At 46.1% G+C, this 14,422-nt stretch overlaps 1 long non-coding RNA gene across 3 annotated transcripts in view; it reads left to right on the top strand.

The window, feature by feature from the left end:
- Positions 1-14,422, top strand: part of LOC147582925 (uncharacterized) — a 30,982-nt gene continuing 16,560 nt past the window's right edge. Inside the window, exons 1-2 of one of the 3 annotated variants that reach the window (XR_015243701.1) lie at positions 1-133; positions 12,115-12,322. This is a non-coding gene — a long non-coding RNA (uncharacterized LOC147582925). Of the gene's footprint in view, positions 134-215; positions 919-12,114; positions 12,323-14,422 lie in introns of those variants that run through there. The other 2 variants (XR_015243705.1, XR_015243695.1) reach the window with 2 other exon arrangements.

Below are 14,422 nucleotides of genomic sequence, written 5' to 3'. Positions count from 1 at the left end.
GCAGCCCCCACCCCAGGCCGGCACCAGGCTGGGGGCAGGGCTCCTCCCCTCCGGCTCAGGTCGCGCGTGGACGCCGCCCGCAGAGGGCAGCAGAGGCACGGCGCTGGGCCGCCCGCCCAACGGCGACGCTCGGGTAAGTGGCACGCGGGGGGCCGGGGCCTGGCAGGCGGCGCGGCGGCCGCGGTGGCAGCCCGGGAGCCCCGGCGGGAGGTGACACAGCCCGCGCCCACCCCCCACCCGCCCCCTCCAGCGCAGGCGGCACTGGCCCAGCTCAGAAGGGCGGGCTGTCGGCGAGCAGGGGCAGGGGCAGGGGCAGCGGCAGCCGCGGAAGGGACAGGAGTCCGCACATCCGAGAGCTGCGGCCAGGGCGGCCAGGGCCTGAATGCAGCTCTGGGAACCGGTGCCGCCCGGCTCCTTCCAGCGGCCTCCTCGCGTCCGGAGCCCAAGCTGACGCCGGGGCCAGAAGCAGCCAGAGGCGGTGCCCGGGCCCCCACCCCCCAGGGCAGGGGGCCCGGCGAGGCCTGGGAGGCAGACAGGCCGCCAGGTGCAGCAGGCCGGGCGGGGAGATGCCTCACTCCTCGAGGACTTGCTCGGGGACGGCGGGCAGGGGCTGAGACCCCGCGACCCCGCGGTCACCGGTTGAGTCCCCTCATAGGCCTGCTTGGAGACACAGAATCCGGCGCTCGGGAGAATGCTCACGATCGCATAAGGGCACGTTGGCTCTCCCTGCCCGGGCTGCGTGTCCCTTGTTTTCAGGTGTGCCTTGACTCACTCCTAGACCCAGCTGGCGAATGCCCACGGTCCCGGAGAACCCTTGGGGGGTTTCTAGACGCGGATCCCAGCCTTGCTGGAGACTCGATCCCCAGAACACCCGACCACCGCCCAACCTCCACCAATTAGCCATCTGGGAAACACCAGGTAATGTGGACTTCAGGGAGACTGTCCCCCTATGAGGGCTTCTCTGCGAAGCCCTGAACTTGGGGCGTTCAGAAGGACCCCTGCAGCCCTCACCCCAGGTCTGCTGGTTCCAACTTCACTGATAGTTTGCATCTGTCCTTCCCTGCAGTTGGGCGCTGCCTTCCAGAACTAGCAGTGTGCCCACAGGTGCTCCGGGGAGTCTAACTGGGGCTGTTAATTGAGCATTTAACTCGCACCTGTAAGTGCGTCCATCTGTGCTGCGACTCTGTGACGTCATTGTTTGGGGCGTGGGTGCCGTGTACCGTCTCCTCCGTGCAGCCTGCTAAGGTATTATTCCCAAGAGGTGGCTTTGGTTTCCGGCGCTGCCCCGATGAGCGGTTAAAATGAGCGATTTTGCATCCGTAGGAGGTATTTGGAGTTTAGCTATGAATTATGGAGTCTCGTACCCAGCTCCTAAGTTCTGCTACGGTTCTATCCAAACCCGGAAAATAGCTTTGTTTCTTATTAATACAAGTAGAGACTTTTCAAAAGTTCAAACGTTTTTCTGGGTGCCTCTGTGTTGTGTGTGTGTCTGTGTGTGTAAAGATACAAGCATAATTAATTTGCTGTCATTCCTTCTTTAAATTCCGTACAAAAAGTCGTCACTCTTTTTTTTTTTTTTTTAACGTTTATTTATTTTTGGGAGAGAGATCTCGCACGTGCGGGGGAGGGACAGAGAGAGAGGGAGACACAGAATCCGAAGCAGGCTCCAGGCCCCGAGACGCGGGGCTCAAACCCACGAACTGCTGAGATCATGACCTGACACGAAGTCAGACCTTCACCAACTAAGCCACCCAGGTGCCCCCCCCCCCCAAATTGTCATTCTGAGGAAGAGAAGTTGTCAATGCAAAATGAACAAAGGCAGAGAAGGACAGATATTATGTGTTTTCACTCATACGTGGATCTTGAGAAACTTAACAGAAGACCATGGGGGAGGGGGAGGGGAAAAATAGTTAGGAACAGAGAGGGAGGGCGGCAAACCATAAGAGACCCTTAAATACAGAGAACAAAGTGAGGGTGGATGGGGATGGGGGAGAGGGGAAATGGGAGACGGGCACTGAGGAGGCACTTGTTGGGATTAGCAGTGGGTGTTGTATGGAAGCCAATCTGACAATTCGCTATATTAAACAAAAAATAAAAAAAATTTTAAAGAGAGGGGCTGGCTTAGTCAGTTAAGCGTCCGACTTCAGCTCAGGTCATGATCTTGCAGTCTGTGGGTTCGAGCCCCGCGTGGGGCTCTGTGCTGACAGCCCGAAGCCTGGAGCCTGCTTCGGATTCTGTGTCTCCCTTTCTCTCTGCCCCTCCCCTACTCTCTCTCACTCGCTTGAGCGCGTGCTCTCTCTCTCTCAAAAAATAATACATTTAAAAGAAAATTTGTTTAATTTTAAAGAGAAAGGAAAAGAGTCTTCCTTGAGCCCAAGTTAGGACAGCTGCCCAGGGTACCTGTCTTCACAAAGAAGAGAGTCCTCTGGGGAAGGGTCATGTGGTACAGGGTTATATGTTTGTGTTTTTTCCTTTTCACGAAGAGTTACAAATCGTCATGACAAAGGACATTCCAAACAGTTACAGACTTTGTTTTATGTTTTTATTTTTATTTTTATTTATTTATTTATTTATTTATTTATTTATTTTTTAACATTTATTTATTTTTGAGACAGAGAGAGACAGAGCATGAACAGGGGGAGGGCCAGAGAGAGAGGGAGACACAGAATCTGAAGCAGGCTCCAGGCTCTGAGCCATCAGCCCAGAGCCTGACGCGGGGCTCGAACTCACAGACCGTGAGATCGTGACCTGAGCGAAGTCGGACGCTCAACTGACTGAGCCACCCAGGCGCCCCTATGTTTTTATTTTTTAATCTATTTTATGTTTTTAGTGTGTGCAAGGCTGTATGAATTTAATCTTACGGGAACCAGGGAGATTTTCTTTTTATGTCTGCAATGCTCCTTTTGGTTATTTATTTATTTTTTAACAAAGCAGATGTACAGTGTGTGCACGGGACAGAAATAGAGCCCACGCTCGGAGGTTTTGCTGAGTCGTTCTGACCTTGGTAAATGTTCAAGTCTAGCTTCCCTGGGAGCCCAGGAGCAGGACCCACAAACATCAAAAGTTGAAATTTTCCTTTATCATTTCCTCTTTTTGATCAGAAATCTTTCCTCAGAAAGCACTGACGATCAACCTTATGTTTTCCGGTCCCTCGGTGCCAGGGTGCCTGGCTTGTCTGTCCAGGGCCCATCAAGTCCCTGTTGCTAGGTATGAACATAATGTATTTTTTCACCCCTAGTTCCTTGTTGGGGACTTACTGTAACAGAACCGGTGGGAAGCTTAAAAGTGATAACATGTTCTCTATAAAGTCCAACCGGTGAGCAAACAGTACGCGTGCTTGGCTTAGACTGTCTGTTTTTGCGTTTGGTAAAACATTTAAAACAATGACTCGTGGACAGAAAAAGAATTCTAGTAAGTACAACTTGAAGGAACCAATGTGATGTTGGAATCGACTTAGGAGAAAAATCCAAAGAGTCTTGATTAAAAGGTGGGAAAATTCTTGATCATTCAAGAGGGAAGCTAGAGCCTGTTCCCACTGAGGAAACATACGCGTAACATACATTCCATGGTGACTCTGGGGCCGAGACTTCACGAAATTCAGTCCCCCGTCAGGAGGTTATCTCAGGACCAGGAGAGGGGGCTGTGGGCGCACTCTGAGGGCTGGGATAACCTGGATGGGGTCTCTCCTTATCTCACAGAAGGAAAGCGGGGCCTTGCTTGTTACCAGGCAGGAACCCGATGAGTCCAGGCTGCTGCAGGGACAGCCAGCGGGTTTGTTGGTAGGGACTGGGAGACATAATAGCCAGTTATAGCCAGTTAGGGAGAAGCACTTCTCTGAAAAGCAGGCTTTCAGTTTTCTGGTAATTTCAACCTCATTAACCCTATGGGGCATGGATTCAATTCCTCCCTGAGTTATGACTTTTCCTCAATCTTGAAGAATTGGGGGTGATGGTGCTTTGGCTACTTCCTTGTCTCCTCGGGTGAGGTAGATGTTGGGTAAAGAGCAGTTTTGGTAAACCTTAGCTGTAACGTGCCTACACGCAGGGCTAAGCAGAAAGTTCTAACCTGTAGGTCACTGCAGCAAGGGAAACAGAAGCAACACGGTGTCAGACATGTGGAGACTTTTCCGGTTAGAATTTCCCGTAGTGAGTCCTTCGTTGCATTTCTATGGAGCGTGGGCAGAGCTCTGTCTTCTGTTACTGCTTCAGCCGATTTAGGGTGTGGTCAGGGCTTTGAAACAGAAGGATTTGACCTACTTGTAACTTTTGGTCCCTTGTGCTAATTGAGGGGGCATCAGAGGTAGTTATATTTTTCTACATAGTTTGGCACTACGTGACGTTAATTTCATCCCCAAGTGTATTCCAAGCAATCGTAACGGTGTAGTCAGGGGTGGGAGTCTCGAAAGTTGATCTGATCCCAGTGGGTATCCAAGAGAATGGATCAGTAAGCCAGTCTCTGCCACCTTAAAAAAGGAGGTGGGGGGCAGGGGCCTCTTGTACCCATGTGACTTGCTGCCTGATTATCTGGGTCCTTACTTCCCTGGAGTTCATCTAGGTGTTGCAAGTGGTGTTGGCTTTTGTATACACTCTACCTTGTTCAGCAGGCAATAAGGTTAATTAATGAGAGGCATTTCTATGGAAACAAAAGGAAAACACAGGTAATGTTGGAGCAGATTATAAACCCAGTGTCTGAGTCCTGGATGCTGCCAGTGAGATATCTGTATGACAGGCTTCAAGCATCCTCAGGCAGAGTGGGGGCAGGCAGCAGCAATCTGATGGGTTTTTCTGGTTCATAGTTCAGATGTCTCTGGTGATCCTGTGTGTGGTCCATAGAGCAACAGACACTAAGAGGGCCTCTACATGAGCCATTGTGGCCGTGAGTTTCCTGCACCTCCCAGTCCATGAACATGGAATATCTTTCCATTTCTTTGTGCCATCTTTGATTTCTTTCATCAGTGTTTTGTGGATTTCAGAGAACAGGTCTTTCACCTCCTTGGTTAAGTGAATTCCTGGGTATTTTATTATTTTGGGTGCTATTGTAAATGGGATCGTTTTCTTAATTTCTCTTCTGCAGCTTCATTATTAGTGTGTAGAAATGCAATGGATTTCTGTGCATTGATTTTGTATCCTGTGACTTCGCTGAATTAATTTATCAGTTCTGGTAGGTTTTTGGTGGCGTCTTTTGTGTTTTCTACGTACGGTATCATGTCATCTGAAAATGGCGAAAATTTTGCTCCTTCCTTACCAATTTAGATGCCTTTTATTTCTTTTTCTTGTCTGATAGCTGTGGCTAGGACTTGCAGTACTGTGTTGAATACAAGTGGTGAGAGTGGACATCCTTGTCTTGTTCCTAACGGAGAGGCTCTTGGTTTTTCCCCATTGATTATGATATTGGCTGTGAGTTTTTTTTTTTTAATGTTTTTATTTATTTTTGAGACAGGGAGAGACAGAGCATGAACGGGGGAGGGGCAGAGAGAGAGACACAGAATCGGAAGTAGGCTCCAGGCTCTGAGCCATCAAGCCCAGAGCCGGACGCAGGGCTCGAACTCATGGATCGCGAGATCATGACCTGAGCTGAAGTCGGACGCTTAACCGACTGAGCCACCCAGGCGCCCCCTGGCTGTGAGTTTTTCATCCATGGCCTTCACTATGTTGAGGTATGTTCCCTCTAAACCTACTTCGTTGAGGGTTTTTATCTGGAATGGATGTTGTATTTTGTCAGATGATTTTTCTGCATCTGTTGAAATGATCACATGGCTTTTATCGTTTCTCTTATTGATGTGATGTACCATGTTGATTGACTTGTGAACATTGAACCACTCTTGTATCCTAGGACTAAATCCCACTTGATCGTGGTGAATGATTTTTTTAATGTATTGTTGGATTTGGTTTGCTAATATTTTGTTGACGATTTTTGTATCTGTATTCATCAGAGATGATTGGCCTGTAGTTCTCTTTTTTTGTGGTGTCTTTATCTGGTTTTGTATCAGGGTAATGCCGGCCTCATAGAATGAATTTGGAAGCTTTCCTTCCTCTTTTATTTTTTGGAATAGTTTGAAAAGAATAGATATTAACTCTTCTTTAAAACTTACATAGAATTTGCCTGTGAAGCCGTCTCATCCTGGGCTTTTGTTTGGTGGGAGTTTTTTTTTATTACAAATTCAGTTTTATTGCTGTTAATCAGCCTGTTCAAATTTTCTATTTCTTCTTTGTTCAGTTTTTGGAGGAGGCTGTAAGTTTCTAAGAACTTATCCATTTCTGCTAAGTTGTACAATTTGTTGGCACATAACTTTTCATAATCTCTTACACTCCTTTGTATTTCTGTGGTGTCAGTGGTTATTTCTCCTCTGTCACTTCTGATTTTGTTCATTTGAGCCCCTTGCTTCCCTGTCCCTCCCTCCCCCCCTCTCTGTTTTTGATGAATCTGGCTGAAAATTCATCAAATTTTGTGTTTTATCAAAGGACCAGCTCTTGGTTTCATGGACCAGTTCTATTGTTTTTGTATTTTGTTTTTGTTTTGGTTTTTTTTAGTTTCTATTTTGATTATTTCTGCTCTAATATTTATTATTTCCTTCCTTCTACTGATTTAGGGTTTTGTTTGTTCTTTTTTTTCCATAGCTCCTTTAGGCATATGGCTAAGTTGGTTTTTTGAGATTTTTTTTCTTTCTGAGGTAGGCCTGTACTGCTATAAATTTCCCTCTTAGAACAGCTTTTGCTGCATGCCAAAGATTTTTGGACCATTGTGTTTAAATTTTCATTTGTCTGCATGTATTTTTTGATTTCATCTTTTATTTCTTGGTTGAACCATTTATTGTTTAGTAGATGCTATTTAACCTCCATGTATTTAGGGTCTTTCCAGATTTTTTTCTTCTGCTTGATTTCTACTTTCATAGTGTTGTGGTCAGAAAAGATTCATGGTATGACTTTGGTCTTTTTAAATTTGTTGACAGTTGTTTTGTGACCTCATACATGGTCTGTTCTGGAGAATGTTCCATGTGCACTCGAAAATAATGTGTATTCTGCTGTTTTAGGATGGAATGTTCAGAATATATCTCTTAAGTCCATCTGGTCTAGTGTGTCATTTTAAGGCACTCTTTCCTTGTTGATTTTCTTTTTGGATGGTTGTTCCATTTAAGTGGGATGTTAAACTTCCCTATTATTGTGTCACTATGGATTATTTCCTTTATGTTTGTTATTAGCTGCCTTATGTATTTGGGTGTTTCCATGTTAGGTGCATAAATATATACAATTGTTCTATCTTGTTGGGTTGTTCTCTTTATGATTATGTAGTGTCCTTCTTTGTCTCTTATTGCGGTCTTGCTTTAAAGTCTGTTTTGTCCAATCCTTTGCCACCCCAGGTTTCTTTTCGCTTCTATTTTCATAATAAATACTTTTTCAATATGCATATGTCTTTAGGTCTCAAATGAGTCTCTTGTGGGTACCATAAAAATGGATCTTTCTTTTAATCCATTCTGTCACCCTGTGTCTTTTGATTGGAGGGTTTGGTCCATTTATATTCAAAGTAATTATTGACAGATATGTACGTATTACCATTTTGTTACTTGTTTGAGTAGTTATTTTTGTTCCTTCCTTGGTCTCTTCTTTCATGATGTGTTGGCTTTCTTTAGTGATATTCTTATATTCCTTTCTCTTTATTTTTTTGCATGGCTATTACTGGTTTTTCATTTGTGGTTACCATTTGGTTTGTATATAATATCTTATGCATATAGAATTCCATATTAATTTGATGGATGCTTCAGTTTAGACCCGTTCTAGAAGCACTAAATGTCTACTCCTCGCCCCCACCACATACACACATTTTAAGTATATGATGTCATACTTTACATTCTTTTATTTTGTGAGTCCTTGAGTCACTTTTGTAGATATACTTAATTTTGCCGCTTTTGTGTTTCTTACTTTTCTTACTCCTGCTTATGGTCTCTCATTTTCACTCAAAAGAGTCTTCTTTAACATTTCTTTTAAGGCTGTCTTAGTGGTGATGAATTCCTTTAACTTTTGTTTGTGTGAGAAACTCCTCTTTCTATTCTGAATGATAACTTTGCTGGATACAGTATTCTTGGCTGGAAGTTTTTTGGTTTTTTGTTTTTTCTTTCAGCACTTTGAATACATCATGCCACTCCCTTCTGGCCTGCAAAGTTTCTGCTGAAAACTCAACTGATAGCCTTATGGGGTTTCCCTTGTAGGTAACCTTTTTTTTTTGGTCTCATTCAGTTTTTAAAATTCTCTGTATCACTTCTTTTGCCATTTTAATTACTATGTTTCTTGATGTGGACCTCCTTGGATTGATTTTTTTGTGGGCTCTCTGTGCCTCCTAGATCTGGATTTCTGTTTCCTTCCCCAGATTCAGGAAGTTTTCAGCTATTATTGCTTTAAATAAATTTTCTGCCCCCTTCTTGCTCTTCTCCTTTTGGGATCCCTATAATGCAATTGTTATTATATTTGATGGTGTCTCCATGTTCCCTTAGTCTATTTTCATCTTTTGTTATTTTTTTTCTCTCTCCTGTTCAGCTTGATTGCTTTCCATTACTCTATCCTACAGGTTGCTGATCTATTCTTCCGCTTCCCTCTAGTGTATTTTTAATTTTTTAGGTTCACCTATTGTATTCTTCATCTCTGATTAGGTTAGTTCTTTTTGGCATTTTTTCTCTCTTTGCTGAGCATCTCACTGATGTCCTCCAGTCTTTTCTCAAGTATTTTTATGACCATTACTTTAAATTCTCTATCAGCTATATTACTTATCTCCGTTTTGCTTAGGTCTCTTGCTGTGATTTTTGTCCCTTTCTTTCATTTGGGACATATTCCTCTGTCTCATTTTATCTAACTCTCCGTGTCTGTTTCTGTGTGTTAGGACAGTCAGCTGTGTCTCTTGCTCTTGAAAGTAATGGCCTTCTGAAGAAGCCCTGTAGCGCCCCGCAGTGCCATGCGCCCCATTCACCAGAACCCGGTGCTTCAGGGGTGTCTCCTGTTATGTTGCATGTGCTCTGCTCTCATGGCTGAGACTCTTTTTCCCTTAGTCCAGCCATCTGCAGTGGCTCTCTTTGCCTGTTGTGGGAAGAGTTTAGTCCCTGTGCTGTTAGTGGGCGAGTCTGGGGCCGCTTTAGGCTTGAGCTGAGTCAGACCAGGCATTTGTATCATGCGGTAGCATCAAACTGCAGGGTGCTTTCCCTGTGTTGTCCCCTGAGAAGGTTTCCTTGGTGGTGGGGGGGGTGGGGGTTGGGGGTTGGCTATAGTCAGAACAGCTCTCTGCCCCCAGTCCACTGCTGAGGCCATAGTCTGACTGGTGTGTGTGTGTGGTTATCTTTCCCTCTCCCTGCAGCGGGAGTCACTTTGGAGTAGTGCCGGCCCCTGTTGGGGCTGCTCGCACACTGCCAGGCTTGTGGTACCACTTTGGACAGGTTCTGGCCCAAGGGGTATTGGAGGGGGCAGGTCCACAGGAGGATGTGGAACCCTCGCGGTGCCAGCAAAGTGGCTGGTACTTAGAAAGAGATCTGCAGCAACCCAGGAAAACTCCCACTGAGGCAGAGATGGAGGGGCGGGTCCGAAGAAGTGTGTGGGGGCAGGGCACCCTGTTAGCCAGCCAGGTGGAGAGTGTAGGTGCTGCCCTGGTTCCCGCAGGTGTCTGTGTATCTAGGCTGGGGTGGGGGGCCACCTTCCCCCTCACATCCTATACAAGTGTACCTTTAAAATTCATCTATTCTGGGGCGCCTGGGTGGCGCAGTCGGTTAAGCGTCCGACTTCAGCCAGGTCACGATCTCGCGGTCTGTGAGTTCGAGCCCCGCGTCGGGCTCTGGGCAGATGGCTCGGAGCCTGGAGCCTGTTTCGATTCTGTGTCTCCCTCTCTCTCTGCCCCTCCCCCGTTCATGCTCTGTCTCTCTCTGTCCCAAAAATAAATAAAACGTTGAAAAAAAAATTAAAAAAAAAATAAAATTCATCTATTCTGATCTTAGCCATCCTGACCACACATAAAATTCTTTCCAAAGATTCCCCTTCACAAATTTTCTACTTTTTTCTTTTTTCATTTAGACTTTGTTGTAAATTCTCCCTCTCTAAATCACCAGTCTCGTTTCAGGATAAAATTACTTTCTTTTCTCTCAACAAAAACTTATTCTCATTCTTTATGCCTTTCTTACATATATCCTACTTTGGCCACGCATAGAGTTGGCTTCTTTATCATTTCCAGCAGTATAATTACATTTAGCAGAATTTTTCTTTTCTTTTTACATTTAGCATATTTTTTTTTTTTTTACATTTAGCAGAATTTTAACTCTTGGCTACCATAGTGTCCAGTGAAAACTTAGTTACCAATTGTGAACTATTACACCAGAATTCTTTAGAGTGGGAAATTTATGAATATATTTCATGACTTCTAGACACGTGTGTTTTTTCACAGTGCAACTTTCAATAAAGCACACAATATGTTTACCAGGAGACCCAAGTATCTTTAGATTCTCTGCAATAAGAAGGCAAAAGCAGATAAACCTAATGTTTGGTAATTAAGGTTTCAGTATTTTATCTTATTAGGAAAAAAGTTAGATATCCAGTGAATTCAACCCAATGTGTCATTCAATCTAGCAAGACTCCAGTGGTTTATGGTTTAAAGATCTTGGAAGCTTTTTAAAAGTTCATGAACATTTCCTTTAAAACTGACTAGCTCTGGGGCACCTGGGTGGCTCAGTTGGTTAGGTGTCCGACTTCGGCTCAGGTCATGATCTCACCGTCCATGAGTTCGAGCCCCGCATCAGGCTCTGTGCTGACAGCTCAGAGTCTGGAGCCTACTTGGGATTCTGTGTGTCTCTCTCTGCCCCTCCCCCGCTCATGCTCTGTTTCTCTCTCGTGCAAAACTAAACATCAAAAAAATTAAAAAAAAAAAAAAACACAACTGACTAGCTCTTAACAATTACCCATGAAACCTTGAGACCAAATCAGCCATCATTTTAAGTCATTTTTGCTGACGGATTACAAGAGTTTCAACGTGAATCTGATACATTCAGGTAGAGTAAAAGCTGATTGTGTGTATTATACTTGACGTCGATAGTTCCAAAAACATGTCTATTTTCATTAAATCAATGGCTTGGAACTAGCGTTAGTACCAAATGTGTTGCACATGTGTCCATCACGACATTAGTCAATTTGCTCCCTGCCGTCAACTTTAGCCGGGGCTCCTGGGGGGAAAGCTGAGATGAGCGGTTTGAGTCCAGGGGAGCCCTTGGGCCCCTTCGTGCTGATCTGGGACGTGCTCCGGTTTGAACCTCATCAGGAGGTAGCCTGACAGCTTCCGGTCCTCGGAGGTGAGGGTAGGAGGGGCCGGTGGTGCCAGAGGTGCTGAGGGTGGTGCGGGGGCCGGCTGTGCGAGCGCCCCAGCGGTGGTTGTGCGGGAACAGGAAGGGGGACCGTAGAGGTGGGTGGGGTGCTGCCGGCCGGGCCAGAGGCAGATTCAAGGTTGGGACTGCCATCTCTCCATTTCCATCTCCTGTCTCTCCCTCCTGCAAGATGGGCTTTCTCTCTGGTTGTTCTCAGCCGTCTGGAGGAGGCAGGACTGGAGGCAGTGGACGGGGCGTCAGTTCCGGTGCTTCTGTTTGGGGAAGTGGATTTAGGATTTCCAGTGCCTGTTTTCCTCTTCCTCTTCCTCATCTTTCTGACTTCTGAGAAGGGCGTTGGGGGTCTTGGATTTGTGCCCATCCTTGTCTCTCTGGACCATCGGTTGACATGAGGCGTCTTTATTACGGAGTAACCCCAAAAGCCTGAATGTAGGGAATTTCATCCCAGATCACGTAAACTTGGAAAACACGTGGGTTAGTTTTTATCTTTCCGAGTTTTAGAAGCGATGGCCCCTAAACCAATTAAATAGAGCTCTCTTACAAATTAATTTTAGCAACACCATCTGGAAGTGGAGAAAAGATCTCCGTTATTACACATGGACATATAGACAAGATGCAAACAATACATAGCCTTTGTTTCACTAATATTTGTGGAGAAGACATTAAAGACCCGACTTCCGACTATCCCCCTTTTATCAAAACAAATCTAACTGCAAGATGGCATCATAATTTATGGGTCCATCAGGTTTTTGGTTTTTTTTTTTCCCATTTTCCAGTCAGAACACAGCCAATTTTGCCCAAAGATGCCACAAGCCGCAACAGCAAACACAAGCCAAATGTAGCCCAGAGGACCTCCGTGAGCACTGATGGAACCAAACGGCTTCCTAGTTTCCGGTCGCTTTCTCTGTGTGCACGAGAAAACGAATTGGGACGTGTGGAAAGAACCCCATTTGGGCCGTCCGAGACTTCGATTTTCCCAGTTAAGTAAGCATTGCGAATAGAGGTTCCCTATGTGTTGTGCGCAGAGCCTGCCGGAGCTCCCGTGGGTGGTGGGTGGTTTTCCGGGAGCTTTCGGCTCTCGAAGCACGGTTCCCCATTCCTCTTGTCGTGGTTTTATTTTTCGAGTAAGGCTCGAAGGAGATCTAAAGATGTTAAGTGTGGTGGGCCAGTCCGTGCTGCTCAGATCCCTTCCCGGGAGCTGGGATACACTCTCTTACGTGTCGCGGTTTCTCCCCGTGAGGTCTGAGACCATTGAGCACCGGATGATCAATCCTACGTGTGCGTCTCCAGACGAGCCAAGCATTAGTTACCTCATGAGGTGGGAAGTTCCTCCGGGACCGCCACGTGTCACGAATAGCCACAGACGCTTCCGCGAGGCTCTCGGTCACCTGAAGGCACCATTTGGCCCGAAGGAGCAAGTGTCCCTTCTCTTCCAAGCTGAGTGATTTAGTGTCTCGTGTTTGTAGCCAGAAAGTTTACTCCAGCCTTCCGTTAATAGCATCGATGATGATAATGCTCAACAAAAACAACCAACCCCTGTAGGTTATTCCCGCCTGGAGAACGTCACAGGCAACCCTCAACAGCTTGAGTACGAGGGCTGTCGATTCAAATTGAGGGGGTTGGATAGCAGGAGTCACCGGTACACCCGTGAGAAGTCGGAGGGCACACAGGGCTTGTGCTGGGACGGAGCGCCGAGTTCCAGACCCCCAGCTGTGTTCAGGGGGGTTGCTCTGACACACTGCTGACTCCCCCAAGAAAGGTTGAGACAGAACAAACCTGCCTTAAAATATTAAAGAGAGGGGCTCCTGGGTGGCTCAGCAGGCTGAGCATCCAATTCTTGATTTCAGCTCAGGTCACGATCTCACAGTTCATGGGTTCGAGCCCCATGTCGGGCTCTGCCCTGACAGTGTGGAGCCTGCTTGGGATTCTCTCTCTCCCTCTCCCTGCCCCTCCCCCCAAAAAATAAAGAGAAAGAAAAAGCATCTTATTCGAGCCCAAGTTGGGGCCGCCACCCAGGATACACAGTCTTCACAAAGGTTGCTCCGGGGAAGGAACATGGGCTGCAGGATTATATGTTTATTTACACAGAATTTACACGGAGTTACAGAGAGAATCCAGAGGAAGGGCATTCTGGAAGGCGACAGGCTTTATCTTATGTTTTTAGTGTGCATGAGACTGTATGACTTTATTTTTTTTATTTTATTTTTTTTAACGTTTATTTATTATTTTTTGGGACAGAGAGAGACAGAGCATGAACGGGGGAGGGGCAGAGAGAGAGGGAGACACAGAATCGGAAACAGGCTCCAGGCTCTGAGCCATCAGCCCAGAGCCCGACGCGGGGCTCGAATTCCCGGACCGCGAGATCGTGACCTGGCTGAAGTCGGACGCTTAACCGACTGCGCCACCCAGGCGCCCCTATATGACTTTAATCTTAGGGAAAGCATGGAGGTTTCTTTCTTTGTGTCTGGAACGTTCCTTTTTGGTTATTACTGTTATTATTATCATTATTATTTAACAAAGCAGATGTACTGTGTGTGCACGGCAAAGAAATAGAGCCCACGCTTGGAGGTTTTGCTGAATCCTTTTGACCTTGGTAAATGTTCAAGTATAGCTTCCCTGGGAGCGTAGGAACAGGGCCCACAAACGTTAAAAGTCGGAAATTTCCTTTATCAAAGTATCCCACGTAATCCAAAACTGGAGTCCTCATCGTTCTGTTATCTAACGATCCCAGAGGATGACGATGGTGATGAACATACATCATTTCTGTATCAGGGAAAATCTGAAAATAGGCATAAATTGAAATGAAAACCAAGTCATTTGCATGCACTTGCAAAACAAAGCTTACGAGTGAGAAATCATGGCTGAAAAAGAATCAGGACAACTGGGATCGTGAAGAAAAGTTCGGAGCAAGTGCTACGCGCTCCGCTCACAACTGCGGCTCCTGGTGTCGGGGGCTGCGATGAAATCCCCTCTGAAAAATACAAAATGTTGCTCAGGAAAGTGTGTAGGAGAAAGTGTACACAGGGTTCTAAACTAAAATCTTAACAGCGGTACATCCATATCACCGTAAACTGCACCCCGTAT

The sequence above is a fragment of the Puma concolor genome, chromosome A2, assembly GCF_028749965.1.
Source record: "Puma concolor isolate L17-30 chromosome A2, mPumCon1.1.hap2, whole genome shotgun sequence".
NCBI classification, from domain to species: Eukaryota; Metazoa; Chordata; class Mammalia; order Carnivora; family Felidae; genus Puma; species Puma concolor.
Note: the sequence above shows the minus strand (reverse complement) of the source record. Positions and strands in the feature narration are given on the sequence as shown.